Below are 21,686 nucleotides of genomic sequence, written 5' to 3'. Positions count from 1 at the left end.
AAGAGGATAAATGTCGGCGAGGGTCATTAATTGATACGTCTTACATTACCTCAGGCTTCGCCCCTCATGCCTTGTTCGTCTGCTCTGTTTCTGGGTCCTCTGGGCATCTGACATCAGACCGGCTTTCTCAACGCTACCCAACACTGGGAAAGAGCCAGGCTCTGGAGTCTGAAAAGAGAAAGTGAAAAGAAAGAGAGAAAAGAGAGAGAGAGAGCGATAAGAATCAAAACTGAAAGAGAAAACAACACACACACAAGGTACAAGGTGTTTTAAGGAATAGCTAAAAATGTTGTCATCATTTACTTCATTCTCATGTCATTTCAAACCTGTTTTGACTTGTTTTCTTTTGTGAACAAAACATACAAACAGGTTTGGTGAACTGGATCAAATGATTCGTTCAAAAGATCAGAAAAAACTCATGGGTTGACTGAAGAAAGCGAAAGGGGGTTTATGAGTTGATCAAAGGCTAATCATTTTTTTAAACCGCAAAATTTGTTAATAACGTTAAAACAAAATTAAAAAAATTCATAGAATAGCTAGTAAAAAAAAAGTTGACAATTTTATTGGTTTACCGTGTATATATGTGATCATTAACTGACATCAGAGAACTGTGAACATGGAAAATTTGTTGTTGGAATTATTGAATATTAACTTTCAATTAGTGTTCTAACAGGTCCGCTGCCAAAAAGGATAGATGAGTATATGATTCAGATTTTTGGCACTGTGGGCTATTCCTATGCAGAAAAAAATGAAAAGGACACAAACACAATGAAAAATTAAAGCAAGTTTATGTTTCCCTTCATCCTCCTGAGCGAGGGTTCCCTTGATATCCTCCATGGGGGAGGGGCGGTGTGTGGGCTTCGTCTTCCGCCTCTTCCTCTCCTCCAGCTGTTCACTCCCGTCTTCCTCTCTTTGGAAAACAGAGACAACGCACCACCCTTCAATGGATTCATTAAAGAGCCGAGAGAAATCTATCATTCCAGAACCTCCAACAGATGCACGCTCCTCATAAAACATTCACCTGTACAGGAAGCTCTTCTACATGCAAACAGTTGAGTGACAAATGATGTTATGTTAGGTTGGTCCCAGATTAGGAAGAGTGCATTTCTACGCGTTGTCTTTGTATGTGGTACGGTGTTATAAAGCTGGAATGTTGAAATGTTGCCAGCTTTATGCCCTCATGTATTTCCCTAAATGGTTAATGGTTATTGTTGTAACCTCTTCAGTGCTATCCTGGTGCGGCGGGCCCCAATTCTACACTCTTCTCCGGCCGTCTACGCTTACTTGTTGTTGACATTGTTGGGTTTTTTGCGTTAAGGTGTTGTGTCGCCCTTGCCCGTTAGCTGAAGACGTCTCGTCACAGGGGCTTGGTTAGAACCATTTTTTAGATGTGTTATCCAGTAGTTCCAGAAGCGTTTGGAGTCCTGGAGAACCCGATTCGGCAAAGAAGTCACCGATGTCTCGCGGCTGCAGCGATCGCTGGCCGGACTCAGAATTTGACCTCCCTGAACTTCCCCACAGGATAGTTTTCTGTTGAACAAAAACCAACAAACATCATATAGAAATATTCAGCAATAATGATTGGAAGTACAGATCAACCATTTAAAACAAATTCAATTCCAACCATAATATTAGAAATTGGCATTAATCCACACCTCCAAACATTGCGAACATGACATAACCTCAGGTTACCACCTGAGAAATATCACTCCAGCTAAACCTCAAAACCGAAAGCCAAGGGGACCTGAGCACTGTGCTGGACCAGCAACCTCTCTACTGGGGAGGTGAAAGGCAAAAGCAGTTGTCTGGTCACTATAGGCTACTAGTGACAGACACAATATGTAGAGTGAAAAAACCGAAAGCTTGACCTGGATCTGAGCATAAAGGTGTTTCTGCTTAACTCCATATAGCAGCACATCACAACAAAGGAGAAAGTAACAAAACCAAAAACTGCAGGGTTCTGACAGCTTGCGGAATTTATCACAGAAACTAATTTTTAATTGTCACTCGAGATTGTAAAATCAAATATCTAGTCATATACCTATTAAACTATCATCCTGAAGTACGTAACACATCAACATTGCATGACGTTAGCATAAAATTGGTGGGAAAAGAACTGCTTATCAGTCTTGTCTCTGTAAAGATATCTCCCTATCTTTCAACTCGTGTTACACCTGGCTAAAGAAGCAAACCTAGTTACTCTCACAAACACACATGGAAGTTGTTACGTAAGTCAAGTCAAGTCACCTTTTTTATGTAGCGCTTTATACAATACAGATTGTGTTAAAGCAGCTTTACAGTGTTAAACAGGAAAAACATGCTGAAAATGCAAGAGGACAATACTAAACAGTAAATTTTTCAGTTAAAGTCAATTCCGAACCAACTATGTGGTTCACCTACTGTATATAAAAAAAGTAAGCCTAAAGTTGACCACTTATATGGTCCACAAACAACTTTACAAACACATCCCTAAAGCGCCATACACAACCGTACTAAAACCGGCGCGCGTTATTCGCCAGCGTTTTTTCAAAAGCGTTTTTTGTGTTCGTTACAAAGCGATTTTAAGCTGATCGATGAGCAGTGAACATGCAAATTCATTCCCTGACATTAGATGGCAATGTAAAACAGAAATACTAGAAATACTAGTTCTCTTTTATCAAGATTTAATCGTCGCTGTGCGCGTTTGTCATATAGTTCATCTTTATGTTTGACACCATGAGGATAGCAACTCTACATTCATCTTGCCTTGCATCTTCTTAGTCTTATTTCTTCGGCGAGTGTAGGCGCTTACTTGGCGTATATCTTCTTCGCTTGCGTTAGGTATGTGTGCTCAACAAGAGACAGTTTTGTGTTTGAAGCCCACCAGCAATGTGTTTACTGTAACTGGAGAGCTCCAGATACTTTGATGTGCAAAAGCGCCATTCCTCATTGAAATCATTATAGATTTTTGACGGCGGTAAATCAAACCAAAAAAAAGCGAACCAGAGAGTTTTTTAAGAAATGCTTACTTTCTGGCGTGGCGTTTTTCGCGTCGGTGTGCTTTTCCACATTGGCGCCCTTTGTTTTGAAATCCGCGAAGGCTGATTAAGCGTCCGTGAGGAATAATCGTCTTGAGAAATTGATCCCACGGTGTGAGCTGGAGCCTTAAGAATGCCTTCTAGAGAATATACTTAATATTAAATGAGTACAAATTAATGGCGCCATGTTATCCATTTCCCAGAATAGTTGTCAATATTAAACAACAAATTTTTGGCTTTTACTTTTTTACACTGGCAAAACACATTTTAAATACCAATGAATAAAGCTATATGGCTTCACTGCTGAAATAATAGCATAACTTGTATTTGAGAAAACTTCCAAATAAATGATTACACAATTTAGCATTAATTAACCTTATATATATATATATATATATATATATATATATATATATATATACATATATATATATATATATATATACATATATATATATATACATATATATATATATATATATATATATATATATATATATATATATATATATATATATATATATATATATATATATATATATATATATATATATATATATATATATATATATATATATATATATATATACAAGGTTTAAGGTCAGTCAGTAAGATTTTTTAATATTACAAAATACAAATACTTTTGATTCTAGCACAAAAGGATGCATTAAATTGCTCTCCAAAAATGAAAGAAAAGACTTACATTGTTATAAGCAGATTTCTATTTCAAATAAATACTGGTTAAATGAGAAATGCTAGATTCTTTGCTGCCATCCTCAGAATTATCCTTCCAACATTCCTGAGCTCTAAAGCAACTACAACCTGCTAAGAGTTGATTACAGAGTTGCAAAAAAAAAAAAAAAACCCTGAACAAAGAGAATTACATCAGAAACATAAAACAGAACAGTTGTTCATCCACCCGGAAACTGGCTTCCCTCCTAAAACAGACAGCTGGAGACAACTTTACAGCTCAAACATTTTTTTTTTTCCCAGGAGGAATTCTTGTAAGTGCTAAAAGTAGCTAAATTATGAGGCTTACTGTTTCTGCTTTTAAACCCACCAGTCCTAACAGCTGCTAACAATGTAAGCATATTGCAGTAACTGCATTTTTATATTTGTTGTAAAGAGCAAAGGGATGGAGTCATAACGATTATGTGTGCTTTAATTAACAGCATCCATTGACATTGCTGCAAGTAACAGATAACTAGGATATATGAACTACTCCTTAGAGGGATGAGCTGAAATAAACAAGCTGAAGTGTAGTCATGCTCACTGCTGTCTGCTTGAGCACAGATCATTAACTCAATGCTGCTTCAGACACTGCGATGCGGAGTTACTGCAGATGTTGCGTAAAGTAACTTCCCATGGGGTGAGAATGGGACAAAGGTCACTTCCTTGTTACGCGTTTCTTCAAAGAGCCCTTTACCCCATGCACCCCTGAAACTGCCCCGCCAACACCCCCTTTCAGGTATTCACCAATCAGATCTCGCTCTGCTTGTGCTGACAGCCCCAGGGAGGATCCACGCTTATCATGTGCCGAGATAATGCCACCTTTGTTAGAATTACGCTTTTTATTTCCTCAAGTTCCACTGCTGTCATTAGAAAAGGCGCCTCATGTTAAGCATTCCAGACAAACCGAATCTCCATACTGCTACTTTATTTAAAATTTCTCTCTTAATATCAATGAGTACAGCCACCTGGGAAATAAACAGTCAGCCACACTCATGTACACAAGTCGCTGATGTAACAGTCTAGACAGAACCAAACCAACAGGGAAAAAAGACCGCACTGGAAGTCCTGTAGACAAATACAGGAACAAATGTGTTGTGTTCATGCTTTTTAGGTTCTCAGCAGTACTATTATTACTATTGATTCCAAAGCAATTTTTTCAGTCAAAGGCATGACAATAGCATTCAATTATATACAATATTAAGCTATTCAAACATGAATTTCGACCAATGTTAAAGAATGCTAAATTAAAAATAAACAACCTGTACATGTGATTCTGTACTACCCATATAATTGAACTATGCGCGGCGTTTTGGCGAGATGGCCAAACTGTGTTGTGTTCCCTGCTTTTAGGTTCATCAGCGTACTATATTACTATGATTCTCAGCAATTTTTTCAGTCAAAAGCAGACAAATACGCATTCCATAATCTACAACTAAGCATTTACAACATGAATTCGACCAAGCTAAAGAATGCACATCTAAACTCACCACAATGCATGTTGCATCGTACACCCATAAACCAATCAAGATTGGTCACTCTTACACTTACATACATCACGACGAACATCAAAAACAACAAAATTAAAAAATGTCCATAAACAGAATACCCTCCCCTAGATAAAAAGTATATAAAATATACCCGATCCTATATATATATATAATATTTATCGTATGATCATATTATATATATATATATTATTAATATGACAAGAAAAAAATTTCTCATTGTATCTCAGGTTCATTAAATAAGTTGCAACACATACAACTTTGTGTTTTTAATAATTTCTTAGTTAAGGTTAACACTTAGCATGAACTGAGATTAATAAAATGCTTTAAAAACTATTTTTCATGTTAGTTCATGTTTATACTTAGTGAATGGTTTTACTATTAGTAATGTAATTTTTTATAGTTTAGTAATCTTCATTTTAGTATTTTTTTTTATTTGTAATTGAGTTTTAGCAAAGGAAATCTTATTGTAAAAGTGCTCCTTACATTCGATTGCTACTTTATTTTACAGTACATGTTACTTACTGTGGCTATACTTACAGTGTACTTACCTACGAACAGTCCAGGGTAATATAAGGTAACTACTGAGTGGTAGAGTTAGGTTTAGGTGAGAGTTAGGGTTTAGTACCAAGTTATTGTTATTACTATAATAAATACATAGTACATACATGAGGGCAAACCACGGACTGCAAAATAAAGTGTTACCTTAATATCTATGTGGTATATATGTAAATATTGGTATGTATTATTCATAATAACATTTTATAAGTCAGGTCCATTAAGTGTACAGGGGGACCCGTCAGGGTCATCAATCTGTCCACTAAGAGGTCCCTATCCTGGAATAAGACTGAAAGGACCCCTGATGCTCAATTCAACACACTGACTCACCAAAATGTGCCAAACTTCAAGCCCCCCCTCCTCAGCATGTTTTCTTCAAAGATTTAAAAAGTGCGAGAAATTAAAATGTAGTCAAACGGAGCAGGGGACTTGATTTGAGGTTCCAAAGCAGAGGGAACAGCAGAACCACATTGGTCGTGTTGATGGAGAAATTAGGTTACAGGAAACAGAGAAGCTTTGAGGGGGGCAGTATATTGCTCACACGTTACAATACATACTCACAGACACAGCATTTGACTTTATTTTTTCCCTAACACTTGTCAATACGTACGCCTTTGAAAAGAAAAAAAAAAAAACACGTAGATACTTGTATGAAAGATAGGAAAAAGGGAACAATACTGGGAAACTGTAACAGTAAAAAAAGGAATCTGTTCAAATGTCAAAAAATATAATTTTTCATAAAACTAACTGCAACCTGACTGCATGCGGTTAAAACTAGAGAAAGTCCATTTTGAAGGCGTCAGTCAAAAAAAAAAAAAGCTCCTTGAGGTGTTCCCTGCAGAACGAACTCATGGAACATGGCGCGAGTAACACCTAGGTACATGGGTTCAATTTTAGGCAAAACAAATGGACTGATAAAATATATACCCGTACACGCCATAATAGCTTTGGATGAAAGTATATAAACAAATGCACATTTTTCACTTTTTACAAATTTAAATTTTTATCAACCTCGAAAAGAACTCACTTTTCATCAATGCTTGTTGCAGTAAACACAAAACCCAGTTGTCTGTAGATAAACCGTCAAGCTGAGTCACCACCAACACACCCTATGAGCTCATCTGAGATCTCCAGGATTTCAGGATCAGTGAACCGTTACATTAAATACCAGAGCTTCAGATAAAAAGATCCACAACATATTCCACCAACACACAAAAACTAAACTCATAATTCATGTAACCCAGACACCCAACTCCCCACAAGGCAACATACACAGATCTAACATGCTTCCACACACTTGCGGGGGGTTGGGGGGGGGGGGGGGGTGGAAAAGAAGAAAATCGCCTGAAATCGCATCTGCATACACTTTTCCCCCAGCGTGTTGAGTTACGCACATGCCCCCCCCCCCCCCCCCCTCCCCCCCCCCCCCCCCCTTTTTCCCCCCCCCCACCCCTCCCCCCCCACCCTCGCCATCAACAAAAGCACATCTTCCCCCAAATTCCAACGAGACAACCTCCACAGAAGCAACATGACCTCCCTCTCCGCATGCTGCCTCGCTCACTGTTCCATTATGTGCGTCAGGTGAGAGACAGAGGCGGAGACAGGGGGGCGAAAGGACGTATTGGGAGGTGACGGGACGCTTTTGGCTCTGTCTGCTTCAATACTGAAGCGTCAGCTGGAAGTTCAGCGCTAACTCTTCCCAATAAAGGGGAGGGACCCCAGGGGGTGGCCCCACCGTGGGGCAGGGGCCACAGAGACACACACATTCAAAAGGGATACAGGAAGGTTCCACGTGAATTCACATTGAGGTTGTTAAACAAATATGCAAAAATAAACTCTCTGCAGAAACAAGGAGTTACAGTTTTGAAATGGTTGCAGGCAAAGACAGGGAAAATTTAGTACCATTGCGAGTGTATTTCATGTGTGTGGTGTGTGTGTGTGTGTGTGGTGGTGTGTGTGTGTGTGTGTGTGTGTGTGTGTGTGTGGGTGTGAATCCTGAAATCAGCTACGTCGGCATGCTGCAGTGGCCCATTTTTGAGAGGGTGTGTCTACAGTATATCACAAGTTCTTCATCCCCACTTCAGAGGATTCAAGATCACACACACACACACACAAACGTTCACACACACAAACGTTGGGGCTTCCAGATTTTATGAGGGACATTCCATAGATGTAATGGTTTTTAATAAACCGTACAAACTGTATTTTCTATCTCCTAAACCTACCTCTCACACAATACTTTCTGCAAAAAAAAGAGAGATCATTCAGTGATCTATTAAGCTTGTTCTCCCCATGAGAACCAAAAATATATCCCCACAGGTCAAAAACTACTAGTATTACTATGCTTGTGGCATTTGGTGCCCATAAGGTAGGGTATACCAGGAACACACACACACACCACATACGACTAGAATAGTCAACTTATTATATTTAATATCTCCGAATCAAATAACAGACACCACTTAAGATATGCACACATCACTAAGAATCTCATTCTTGTGAGTAAAGATAGTCACAATAAAAACCTAAGTTTAGGGACAAGGGTCAACCTGCCTAGTTCCTACAATAACGTTTAATGTTTATATTTGTAAATAGATATATTCTGGCTCTGTTCAATAGGCAGGACAGCTTTGTTATTCACATGTGAGAGAAGCAGGACACGTCCCAGATGAGGGAAAAACTTATTTATTTGTTTTATGGTTGCTGATCAATGCTGCAACATGCCATATTAATATGCATAAACTAATGTTTCTTGGTTATTAGTTCTCAATTTTTTTTTGACTCCAAGACCTCCCATTGTTGCGATACTATTTTAGGGATTCCAGAAGTTTTTACGAACTGAATGCTTTTCATAGTTCTTCTCACTGTTAAACTAATAAATTTACATGACTTTTCCAGTCATTCATGATATTTCAAATGAAGATTAAGGATATTTTTTTATTTGTGTTTTCTAAAAATAGAATTTATTAAAATGTTTTGGTATATTGCATATTGACCTAACCTAGAAAATGTATTTTAAATTATAAAAATAGATACAAAGGGATTTTAAAGGGGATTGTATTAATTGCAACTTTTCAAGGTCTAGAAATTGCACTTTTCCGTAAAATACGTTCAGGCAGTGGTTGTGTTTTAGCATGTTTGAATGCTTTGTTGTCTTTATTTTATATTATTAGAGTTGTGGGCCATTCAAAGTTTGTTAGGGTAACCTATGTGTGAAAATGTGAAACATTGTGGCACAACTTTAGTTACAGCTCCAATGAGTAAAGGTGTGGCATATTTTACAGATTTTAGTATCTCATGGAGGATAGATAGCCCATAGTGTGCATCATTTTTGTTTCCGGTTCTGGGCTGGCAATACTTGGAATCCTATTTCTACAATCTACAGGTTAACTATGAGACAAAACTGGCAGGGTAATATTTTGGAATCAAAGTTCCCAACAACATCAACATGTAGTTCCAATAACAGTACTAAAAAAAAAGCAAAGCCCAGTTGACAGAATGGGTGTAGTGTAGCGTGCAGTGAACAGTCTCATTGGACAGAATCAATCATGCCTGACTAAAGATTTTCCATGTTACTCTGGCCTCACTATCTGATTATTGATTACTATGTTGTAATCAGATACAGAGCAGCACCACACATACAACACACCTCCATCACAGTCCTCAAAATATAAAAGGCAGAAGCTTGAAGAGGCATAAAAAATTCACATGATAATTCAAATACAGAAAAAGAGGGGGAACAGATGGGAAACTCTTTAAGTGAGATCATTCCAGAAATAATTCTAGGTTAAATATAACCTTATCTCTTGAATGTGACAGTACAGCTTGTCATAGTTCAACGGTTAATCTTGACCTGTCATTTTCTATTTATTAATTTTCTTGAAGAAACGTACCTGGAAAAGGCAAGTCCCCATTTCCTCTTTCTATTTTTAGATCCAATCCTGACACAGACATGAGGTTGGGGGGGGATGTTTGGTTCTGGTAGGGATGTTTAGAAATGTGTTCTTCTAAATACAGGAAGTGCAGTGCAGGGAGACAACAGGAAGTAAAGGGACTACAATACAGAGTGTTCCGCTCAGACAGTATGGGGACCTAAAGGCACACATCAACACCACCACTGACCCAAAAACCAAAGCTACACCCTTGTGGTCCTTAATCTGACCTCTAAAAGTTACTACCACAAATAAAAGGACCCTCTTATAGAACAGCGAATAGAAAGCAAAATGCTTCCTTGTGGATTTGGGTGTTGGATCTATTGTGTGATTCCCATAACACCCGATGTACTGCTACATCGCTAGAAGAATGGCATCTACGCTAATATAGTCAGTTTCTCTCTTATTCTGAGGTCACCATAGCCACCAGATCCAGTCTGTATCCATGATCAGAGGGTCACTGCAGTTACCCGGAATCCAGTATGTATCCAGCCCCAGATGGTGGGATCAGCACCTAGAACAGGACCTCTACAGCCCTGAAAGACAGCGGAGACCAGGACAACTAGATGAGCCGTAGAGACAGATCCGCTGTAAAGGACCTTGTTTCAGAACGACAACCGGGACAAGACCACAGGAAACAGATTTGATTCTTCTGCACAATCTGACTTTGCTGCAGCCTGGAATTGAACTGCTGGTTTCGTCTGGCCAGAGGAGAACTGGCCCCCCGAACTGAGCCTGGTTTTTCTCCCAAAGGTTTTTTTCTCCATTTCTCTTTCTGTCACCGATGGAGTTTTTGGTTCCTTGCCGCTTGTCGCCTCTGGCTTGCTTAGTTGGGGACACTTCAATTACAGCGATATCATTGACTTGATTGCAAATTATTGCACGAGATACTATTTAAACTGAACTGAGATGAATGACATCACTGAATTCAATGATGAACTGGCCTTTAACTGTCATTTTTGCATTATAGACACACGTTTTTCCTAATTAATGTTGTTCAGTTCCTTTGACACAGTCTTTTTTGGGGGTTTAAAGCGCTATTATAAAATAAAGGTGACTTGACTTGACTTGAAGCATTTCATGAGCCTGTGTTAGTGCCCCAAGATTGAAGCTCCACCAAACACATACATCAATCCCCTGAGTTGGATCAAAGCAGGGTGCAAAGCCTTTCGTTAGCAACAAACCTAGCCCCCTGCTAATTAATGATCAAAACCCTATTGTGTACCTTTCCCACTGAGAACTGGCTCCCCTGCCCCCCCCCCCCATGGAAAAATCACAGAACACATGCTGTTGAACACATGCTGTTGAACATATCATACTTTATTTGAAACCTTGTATGGCTTTTTCCCCTCACAGAACACCCTTTCCCCCTCCCATAAACACAAAAGGAGCTATTGAAAAGAATTGTTGAAAGCTGCTCTGTAGCATGTAATTTAAGAAGATATTAAACTGGGGCTGTCACCAGTGCCCACAAAATGGCTCACTTGGAGGAGTCGCCATCTGGTCTTCCATCCAAAGCTGTAAGTGTGATGGTGGCTCTCACTGCCAAAGCTTACCGTGCAGCGGGCCAAACCGCCTCACTGCCCTGCATGGCCATGGGCAATCCTGCAGGTCCACAAACCAAGGCCCTCAAACATTAATGCACGAGGGGAGTAACCATAATGCAAGAGCTGCGTAACGGATTAGCTTTTCCCATCCGGGATGATGGGCGTCCGCGAAAGCATAAGTCCCTCGGGAAGGCAATGTCCAACACTTGTGGCCCAAGAGTGATCTATGCCAGCTTGTTTGCTGAGATGAGGGACATCAAAAAAGTGCACTTTCTTGACGCTCCCATTCTCCCAGGCTGGGCTATTCGGTTTGACACTGTTGAGTCTGCGCCCAGAAGTTCTCGGCAGTACAAAACGCAGACTAAGCCGAGCATACCCAGTAATACATCCAGCCCTGGCAGATCCTCCACCTGCAACTGTTCCGCCGCAGGCCCACACCTCAGCCTGCCTGTCGCCGTGGGTGCCACCTGCGGCTCCTACAGCCCGGCAGAGAACATGCTGTGGCCGGCTCACATCAAAGCCTCGGCAGGAGCACGGCGCCCCCCTCCCCGTGTCACAGCCAGAACACTAAGTCTTCCAGGATGACTATTAGAGTTGTAGTCAGGACGGATGCCTCCAGTGCAGGATGGTGCGCTACAAGCAACGGGCAGGCAGCCTCAGGTTCTGGACAGGGAACTCGAATGCTTGGGCACATCACCTGCCTCGAGTTGCTGGCAGTGCTGCTAGCCTTGTGGTGGTGGGTGTGGGGGGGGGGCCAGCCACTGCTGCTTGCCGATCATGTGTTGGTCCGCATGGACAACACTGCGACCGTTTCTTACATCAACTGGCAGGGTTGTCTACTATCACAATCACTATAGTGACAGCCCCTCCCTGGCGCATCCCTCTGAGGAAGGACCTTCTTTCTCAGAGGATCTGAATTCATTGGCACCCGTGTCCAGATCATGGGACACAGCAGACATAAGTGATCTCCCACCCCCTTGGAAACACATTATCACTCAGGCCAGAGCCCTCTCTACGAGTGTGAGCTTTTGCCTTGAAGTGGAGTCTGTTCACGATCTGGTTGTTCTTTCTCACCGAGAACACCCCCGAAGATGCATGATTGGAGAAGTGCTTTCTTTCCGGCAAGAAAGGTTGAAGCGTAGGCTGTCACCCTCCACCTTGAAAGTGCATGTGGTTGCTATCGCAGCACATCACGATGCAGTGGACAGCTGGTCCCTGGGAAAGCACAAACTCATCGTCAGGTTCCTGAGGGGTGCCAGAAGGTTAAATCCTCCTAGGCCACCCCTGGTGCCCTCCTGGGATCTCTCTACCGTCCTGGCTGTCCTTCACAGGGATCCCTTTGAGCCACTTGACTCAGCTGAGCTTAATTCTTGTCTGCTAAGACAGTGCTCCTAACCACACTCACTTCCCACCAAGAGCGGTCAGAGACCCTCCAAGCATTTTCGGTGAGCGAAGAGTGCCTTGTGTTTGGGCCAGCCTACTCTCACATTGTCCTGAGGCCTGGATATGTGCCCGAGGTTCCGACCATGCCTTTTTGCGATCAGGTGGTGAACCTGCAAGCACTGCCCTTGGAGGAGGCATTCTGTCAGGCTCTGCTGGCAGTCGTTCCTCCCCCTACTCTCAGGTAGGACCTGGAGGTAGTCTCATTCCATATGTAGTGCTGCCCCAGGCCTGGGTCAGTCAATATCATTATCTCCACAAGATACCTCCCTACAGGTAGGTATGTGGCCTCCGTAGCACCCGTCTCCAGAAGGCTCGCTTCCCTGTTGTTACTGCCAAGCTGTAACAACAAATAGGAAAGACTTGAAGCAATCTTTTAATTGAAGGTCGAAATCCAATTCTTTTAAAAAAAATTCCTCCCCCAGGAAACGAGGGTTATGTGCGTAACCGAGACGTTCCAACATTGATAATAAATCAACATATTAATTATAAATCAGAACGATTTCTGAAGGCTCCTGTGGGACACTGGAGTTATCTGCTGATGAAAATTCAGCTTTGCATCACAGGAATAAATTATATTTTAAAGTATAATAAAAATAGAAACTTTTAAATTTTAATTGTAATAATATTTCACACTATGAATGTTTTTTACTCTAGTTTTGATCAAATAAAATTCAGCCATTGATGAGCAAAATATAATTTTTTTTAAAATACAAAAAATATTGCTTATCCCAACCTTTTGATATATTTTATTAACTGCAATTATTATTAACAGAAACCGGAAGTGTCAATATCGGTAAAGTAACCACAAACTTATTTCAAGTACTTTAAGATATTAATGTTTTTTAAACTTATTGAGGAAAAAAGAAATCTGATTTCAGGTCTTTTGTATTGTATTTTTTCATTATGATAGATTGTTTTAATAATGAATAATAATTAGTTAATTAGTTATAATTAATTCCAGTTTTAAATGTGCTTCTGATTACAGATAGCCTGGGATTACACAAGATTTGTATTTTAAGACAACCAGTTTGAAGGGAGCATAATTTGCTTTTTGGGTTAAAAGAATTTCTTAATATGAAATTCAAATGGTATGACAATTAGAGATTAGACTGTACAGAAATTGAAATCTACACGCTAATACACACTATAGGCAATGCCGATGTTGTTAACATTAAAAATTTGAAATACTGAAGTATAACAATAATAATAATTTGCATGGTTTTGATGTGATATGAGCTAACCAATAATTTAAAGCTCTTTAGTATGTGACTTTTGTAATTGACCACAAGAGGCGCTTTTCCAACATAACAAAGGCGAAGCTTGATGACGCTATGAAGCAGGTGACGATGGGAGATGTCGTTTTTAATGCGTTTTCAACCATAGCAATGTATCTAAATTGGATAAACGAATCATGATCACGGATGAGGTATTTTATTCGTTTTTGTATTACCTGTAATTGATTTGCTTACCTGTCTATCAATACACTCGCGAGAGCAGAGTCTCTGTCAAAGTCCAAGATTTTCGTGCAGCTCTAACTCCATCTCGTAAACGCCTGGCTGATATTTATCCTGGTTTTATTTTCCTCCATTTGTCACACAGTCTGCGTGAATCCGAATATGGACGCTTACGTTTTACTGGCACTTCAATACTCGCCAAAGAGTTATCGTAATCCATAACAACGACAACCAAACCATACAAGCGGCTATAACATAACCACCACTTCCGCATTTGACCATGTGATATTCCGGTGTGGTGGAACATCACATGGGCTGCATCCGAAAACTGAAAAATGCTGCCTTCTAAGGACGCATTCCAAGGTAGGAAGGCATCAAGGCACGTCCGAATTCAATGTTAGCTTCAGTTCCTGTCTCCTGAGATGCCTTCATCTGGCTGATTTTTGAAGGCAGCATAGATGTATCCTTCGCTGCCTTTGATATCCCACAATCCTGTGCGTTCCATTCCGTGTCAGTTAAGCCAAAAAATAAAGATGGCGTCTGAAAGTTGCGCTCGGTGGTCAGTTTTGTGTGTAAATGTTGTTTTTGATCAAAGTTTTCCACTTTTGATGTAATTTTCTAGCGAGAAATTAATATTGCAGTAATTAAATATCCACTTAGTTATCACCAAAGCTCTCTATATTTAGCTGTTAGATCATTTAACCCTTACAACTGCCTCAGAAGATAGCCTGTCCAAAATCAGTTTCGTGAGGTGCCTTCGTGCAAAAACGCTGCCTGCAAAGTCATTGCCTGATACGGCAGCGATGGCAGCAAGTTCCACCTGCTTAAGTTTTCGGATGCAGCCATGGTGCTAACACCGGAAAAAAAATATAGAGCGGACATTGCGTCCCTGCAGATTGCGAGTACATATTTTTTCCGGGGACTGCCAGTTATATTTAAAATCGGAATTTCTCTGAAATAAAAAATCTTTGGAGACTTTTGAGATATTGTAAGTACACAACTGGAGGGAAATTATATCACACTGTGCAAGTTATTTTCGGAAATTTTATTACAAAATTCCTACATATTGGAGCTTTAAGATTTAATCACCATTGTAGTGCAATTTTTTGTTAATGCTTTTTTCCTCAGTAAGCTGGTCAGAACAAACATGCAGACTGTCACTGACGTACTGAAAATTCTTATTTGGGTCATATATTCCAAGACGTAGGCTAGAATCTGTGATTTGCTTGTACCATAAATATCCACAACGGTATGGGATATCCGCAAACAGCTGCAATTGCAGGTTTTCAAACAGAGATGGTGACAAAGAGGCAAAACTTATGGACTGCAGGTTTAAAATAAATTGTTTTGCAACTGACTGAATTTCTCAGGATAGCAATCTCAAAAGCCGTGAAATTTTTTATAAAAGTATTAGCTCAAACAGCAAACCATGGCAGCGGTAACAATGCAAAAGTCATGGGTTCGATTCCCAAGCAATGTATGAACCTATGAAATATGTACACCTTGAATGTAAGACATTTTGGATTAAAAGCATCTGCCAATATGGAGAAATACACCAAAAAGTATCTTGTTCCAAATGACAAAGACTTGCTCAAGAAATATATAAAAAAATATTGACTTGTTAAAAATCTGATTGTACCATTACACAGTTTGCATATACATTCCCCAAGTGGCACTTGCTATTGAACTGCTATTGGCAGCTTTGGATGGAGGTTCATTACGGTAACCATTAGAAAAGTGACACATGATCTGTGTTTGGTGGGCGGTGAATATTTGTGTGGGTGTGACTCTACCTTTCCCAGGTGGGAAAAAAGCAGTCCATGTCAACACTACTGCGGGAGTGAGACAACGGACAGGGTGCTGCTGGGAACCAGACCCTTCCTGAGGGGGTGAGTGTTCGGGGTCCGCACCAGACACCAGCCCGGCGGCGCTCTCCAGACCTCTCCAGCAACTCGACGGTTTGACCCGACTGAATGCTCAACTCACCCACCGATCCCGCAAACAAAGTCCTGCAGAACCACAGTCTGCTCACAGCCACCCGACAACTACAGAGAGGAGAGAGGGATACAAGGTTTTAGATTTCTAAAAGAAGCCTCTAATGTTATTTTGGAAGAAAGGATGTGTTAGATATGTGTTTGCATCTATGCTGGAAAAACAGTTTTGTGAAAACTGTATGCAGGTATTTCAGAATATAATTTTTTTTTTAACCTCAGTACAATACCAGTCAAAAGTTGGAACTAATAAAGAAAAAAATTATTATTATTTTATTGGTTAATGCACACTATTAAATGCTAATGTTATTCCTCACAACTTAAAAACGTATTTTGACACTCCACAAAAAGTCTTACTTACTCCCACAAAAAGTCTTTTCATGATCCAGGCAAATCCTGGTGGATATAAAGTCCCACCCTATATGATTTCCTCAAAAACATTCTGTTCACCCCGTAACCACGTCACAGTGCAAGTTAAAACTGCATTGTGAATGCATTATTGAAGTTTTAGGATTTGGATAAAGATCCATAACACATTCATGCTAAAAATTTCATGCAGAAAAAGTGTTTTCTAGAAACTGACAAAACCGTCCCAGGAGAAAGGAAAACAGGGCAGGCTGAGAGAAACCAGCTCACTGAACAAAATATACCACATCACCACCTGAGTCAAACTCACCCTACAGTGACAGAAAATCAATTCAACACCTCACAACCTCATTTACAGACACAAGGAAACAATGCCCAGTTCTAATCTTCATCAAACACACCCCACTGAAACTGAACTCAAGACTAAGAGAACCCAGAAACAGGATGAGTAAGTGAGGAAAAGGCAGGACTGAAATGGCAAAGCTGTTCGCCTAAAATGGAGGCCTCTCCATCTCTGTCCTGCTTTCCTGAATACATCAAAACTTCAGACTCTGCTGCTGGGTGTCTGCACCAGTTCTGTTCTGACCCCAGCATCCCACCCTAGACAGCGGCGCTCCCTGAAGGTAGTTATGTCTGAACTGTCATACATTCCTCTGGAAGGTAAAACAAAACTCGCCTTCTTCTCATATTAAACACTAGAGCTGTGCTCATAACCACAGTAGAACCTTAAAAAATGTACCAAAAAAGGACCAAAACATAATATCATGACAACATGTCATGGCTTTTTGGACATTTATCATGTTAGTACCATAGTGCTATATAAAAAGTGTAATCATTGTCAGTGATGTGGAATTCAGCCTCAAATCAGTAGCCTATATTAAAATGATTTCTGATGGATTCTTGTGACACTGAAGATGGAGTAATGATGCTGAGAATTTAGATTTGCGCATCACATAAATAAATTACATACTAAAATAATAATTCAATAGTAAATGCTTTAAAATAAAAAACACCCAAATAGTTGTGTCTGGGGTTAGTCTGTGATAATTTGCAATCATCTTTCATTTAAAAACCACTACAAACTCATTTGGGAGGTGCACATCATGATATCAAAACAACAATGTCTATGCTTGCTTCCTTTTACTGTCTAAATGCGTGTGTGTTTACACATGTATGCAAATGTTTTTTGGAAGATTTTCCTTTTTTTTGTATTTAATCGCGTCTTTGCTGTTCTGGTGTTGAGTTTTGTGTACTGAGTGTGAATGTGCGTTTTTGTAATTTAAGTGTGTTAGTTTAATTGCTGTTCTCAAAGCTACAATGGAAATACAAAGGCTCTAACTCTAGATTTACAACTCTAGAATCCCTGAAGAGCGAGGCAGAGACGAAAGAGTGTGTGATTGGGATGGAAAGAGAGAGAGATACACCCTCCTCGAGGGAACACAGTTGTTGTTTTCCCTCCCTGATTCGTGTAACAGCTGGACAGGAATTCCCGCCATATGGAACAGACTTATTCCATGCGGACAGAACTCTCAACCATGAGGAAAAGCTTAACTCCCCACAGAGAATCAGACAGGATTACATATGTGCCATATGGAGAGAACATTTTTAGCTGACACTTTCCCTTTCTCACAAACAGCATCTGCAGACTAAGTCAAGATGTACTGCTAACTTATATAGATACATGTGCAGTTCAAGTAAAATTAATAACATGTAGTAGAAGACACACAGATATACTGTGTTTTGCATCAGTCACTAATAATAATAATAATACTAATAGGGTAACAATTTGATATCTTTGACAATCATAAAGTAATTTACATTCATACTATAGTAGTTAATATCCATTTAAATAATTAAAAATGTTAATTTAGATATTTACATGACATCTATTGGTTTACTCCATTTATATTATATATTTGAATAATTTAGATGACTTGTCTTAATATATTTTTTAATTATTAATATATTTCAGTGTTCAACTATTTTAAATAGGTTTTAAATAATTAATTATATTTTTGAATTACTATATTATTACTTATACAAACAGGAGTCTAGTTATCTATTGCGAATCATACTAATTATAATATAATGCATGTTATAGCTTTAACAGATCTGAACTAGCCAAACAAACACATTGGTGTACGAATATGAACAGCCACTCCCTTCTAAGCAACTCAAAAACACAGTCCAAATGTGAGCTCATGGGCTTATGGGGACAGAAAACACACACACAAAACGCAGACAGATCCACAAGTGCACTCCTACATTTAAAATTCAAATGTCAGCAGAGACACTTCAAATAATTTGAGAAAGATTATGGGTGAAAACACTTACAGTTCTTGCTAAATCATGAGGGCGATGTTTAGTGGCTGGGCTGATTAAAATAGCCACATGCTGTCAAACAACGCATTATAAAAAAACACTGTTTTGATGATTATAGCAGTGTAAAAAATTTAAAAGTGGCAATTTAAATCAATCTTGGTACTAAGGCATTGTACTGGAAACACACATGTGAGAGTCAATGTATAAACACATTGCTTTATGAACTTATTAAAAACATAAATAAACCCAAACAATTATGTGATATCCAAAACAACAATGAAAGAGACAACAGAAACATTTCTCCTTAAAAACCACCACTAATACATAACCTTCACAATAAAAAAATCACAAGCCAATATAATCTAATATCCAAAAACCATCAGAAGCATGTGTACCTCACAGGTCTGGTTCTCTTGGGTAGTCTGAAAAATCCTCCACCTGGGCATTATTCTATCTGTACCACCAATCCAACCAACCAGAAGTCAGTCTGCCAACCAGATCCGCCTTCTGCGATGGCCGACAGTCAAGGTAGAAAAATGCTCTAACCAAAGTTCTCACTCCCAGATTCTCACACGAGCTAGTGACTGAACTCATCCTCAGCATGTCCGGAGAACAATTATTGAGCTGTCATATGGATCTGCACAGCTGAGTTGTTTTAGAGGGTTCTGCCCATGCAGGGGGAGAGAGGGAGAAGAACTGAGAGAAAGAGGAGGATGAAAACAAGCACAGACTCCAACAGAACTATGAAAAGTGAGGAGAGAGGGAAAATTAAATAAATAGACGCAACACCCAAACTGGGCAAGGAAAGAGTGAGGTCAAAGCTGTTTGTGTATGTGTGTGAAGAGCACTGCGTTGTAGCCTAGACGGATGGCGGCCACGTGGTCCACTGAAGAAGAGATGAATGGACCGGATCAAAGATATATGAAAGGGACTGTAAGAAGTGGAAAGTGGACATACCGAAACCCCGTGACAGCATGGGAAAAAACCACTAGGAAAGAAGAAGTGTGGGTGTGTGTGTGTGTGTGTGTGTGCACATGTGCATGTGAGATAAAGACAGAGAGCATATGGTAGATACACACACACAGGCACATAGATTTCATGCATTTTTATTAAAAACACAACTGATGTGGCAACTCTAAGTCAAACTAAAAAAAATTAATATCTTAATTATATATATACTCAAATATATCGAAACCGACACACATCACAAACCCAACTACAGAGCTGTACAAAAACATTTTTTATATAAAAAATAATTGTATTTTTCTAAGATTAAAGCCAAACCAAACCTTAAGGCTACTCCTAATTTTTTTTATTTTTGGAATAAAAATAAACAAAAGCAAACACATGGTTTTCTTTTGAATATTTCTTTTTTTTTTACCTTTTTTTTTTTTTTTTTTTTAAATGGAGGTTAGGTTATGTCAACTTTAGCTAACTTCTGGGACAAATGGTGCTAACTGACAGCATGGCAAACTGTGTGTGAAGAGCACTGCGTTGTCTAGTCTGTAAAAATAGGGAATATGATGTCTAGTCTGTAAAAATAGGGAATATGAGGAGCCTATAATAGTTCTGTATTTGAATGTCCATTGGGTCTCCCACACACACACACACACCCACACACACACACACACACACACACACACACCACACAAAAACACAGCACACACACACACACCACACCACACAGCTATACATACAAAACCACACACAAACCTCAAACCCACAATGACATAAGAAGGCTCTAGCAAGTACAATAACTCCACAGAGACAGACAGACAGAAAAATGAAAATCATATGTTAAATTATAGGACTAACAGAGCTGGGTAGTAACAGATTACATGTAATCTGTTTATGCAATCAGATTCCAAAAAGTTAAGTACTAGATTAAATTACATTTTAAAATGCTTTGTTTGAATTATTATTGAGTAGTTTATTTAATGATGTATTATACTATGACAACACACACCTTTTTCACCTTATATCTTTACTAGATATCCCTGTGAGATTTTAAGGTAATAGATTAATAATTAGTATCACATATACATGTTCTCAGTTCTCTGTGAACAACAGGCTGTTTCTATGAAGTAAAGCAATTCCAACTTTGCAAGGACAGTCTGGTGCTTCTGACTCACCAGCCTGTAAGTACGTTTTCATATTTAAAGAAATTGCCACTGATGATTCAAACATGAGTTTTGAGCAGTGTAGAGTAGCCCTTTTTGTTTGTTGTTTCTCCGATCACAAATGCAGACATGGTTTTATGTTTACGCATTGCTACCACAAACTCATTCAACCCAGTACAGCAAACACAACGCATAAAAAGACATAGCATAAGTCATTATAATCAGATGATTATGTCCCCACTGGATGCAACAAATGCCTTTTTTGTAATGGGTTTTATTGGTTTTTGTCTCGTCATGCCAGAACACGGCATCACAGTGTATGGTAAGGGGGGGAACATTTAACACTTGAGAAATTTACAATTTGTAAGAACCCAGCTTGGATGACTAATCACTTGATTGCTTGAGTTACTTGTGTTAATATATATAATTAATTTTGAATCTGCATGAAGTCTGCTTCACATTCACGTTAATTCTGGCTAAAAAAGGCTCACTTAGACAGGAGGACTGACATATAAAGTGACCAATCACAGTTGTTCTGACTTCTCATTTGCTTATAGCCCCTTTCACACTGCGAGTCCGGAAAAATACACAGGTAATGTGTCCCGTCCCATTGTTCCCGGGTCGCTAGATTATGCCCCTTTCACACTACAGTTTCTTACCCCGAATATGTGCGTGCATTCACCACACAAACCTGTAAAG

General features: G+C 39.4%; 1 pseudogene; it reads right to left on the bottom strand.

Annotated features, from left to right (window-relative positions):
* Positions 1 to 13,001: 13,001 nt before the first annotated feature.
* LOC122134598 overlaps positions 13,002 to 21,686 on the bottom strand; it is a 53,465-nt pseudogene continuing 44,780 nt past the window's right edge.

Source organism: Cyprinus carpio, unplaced genomic scaffold (genome assembly GCF_018340385.1).
Source record: "Cyprinus carpio isolate SPL01 unplaced genomic scaffold, ASM1834038v1 S000006625, whole genome shotgun sequence".
NCBI lineage: Eukaryota > Metazoa > Chordata > Actinopteri > Cypriniformes > Cyprinidae > Cyprinus > Cyprinus carpio.
This window is presented reverse-complemented; position numbering and strand designations above follow the sequence as displayed.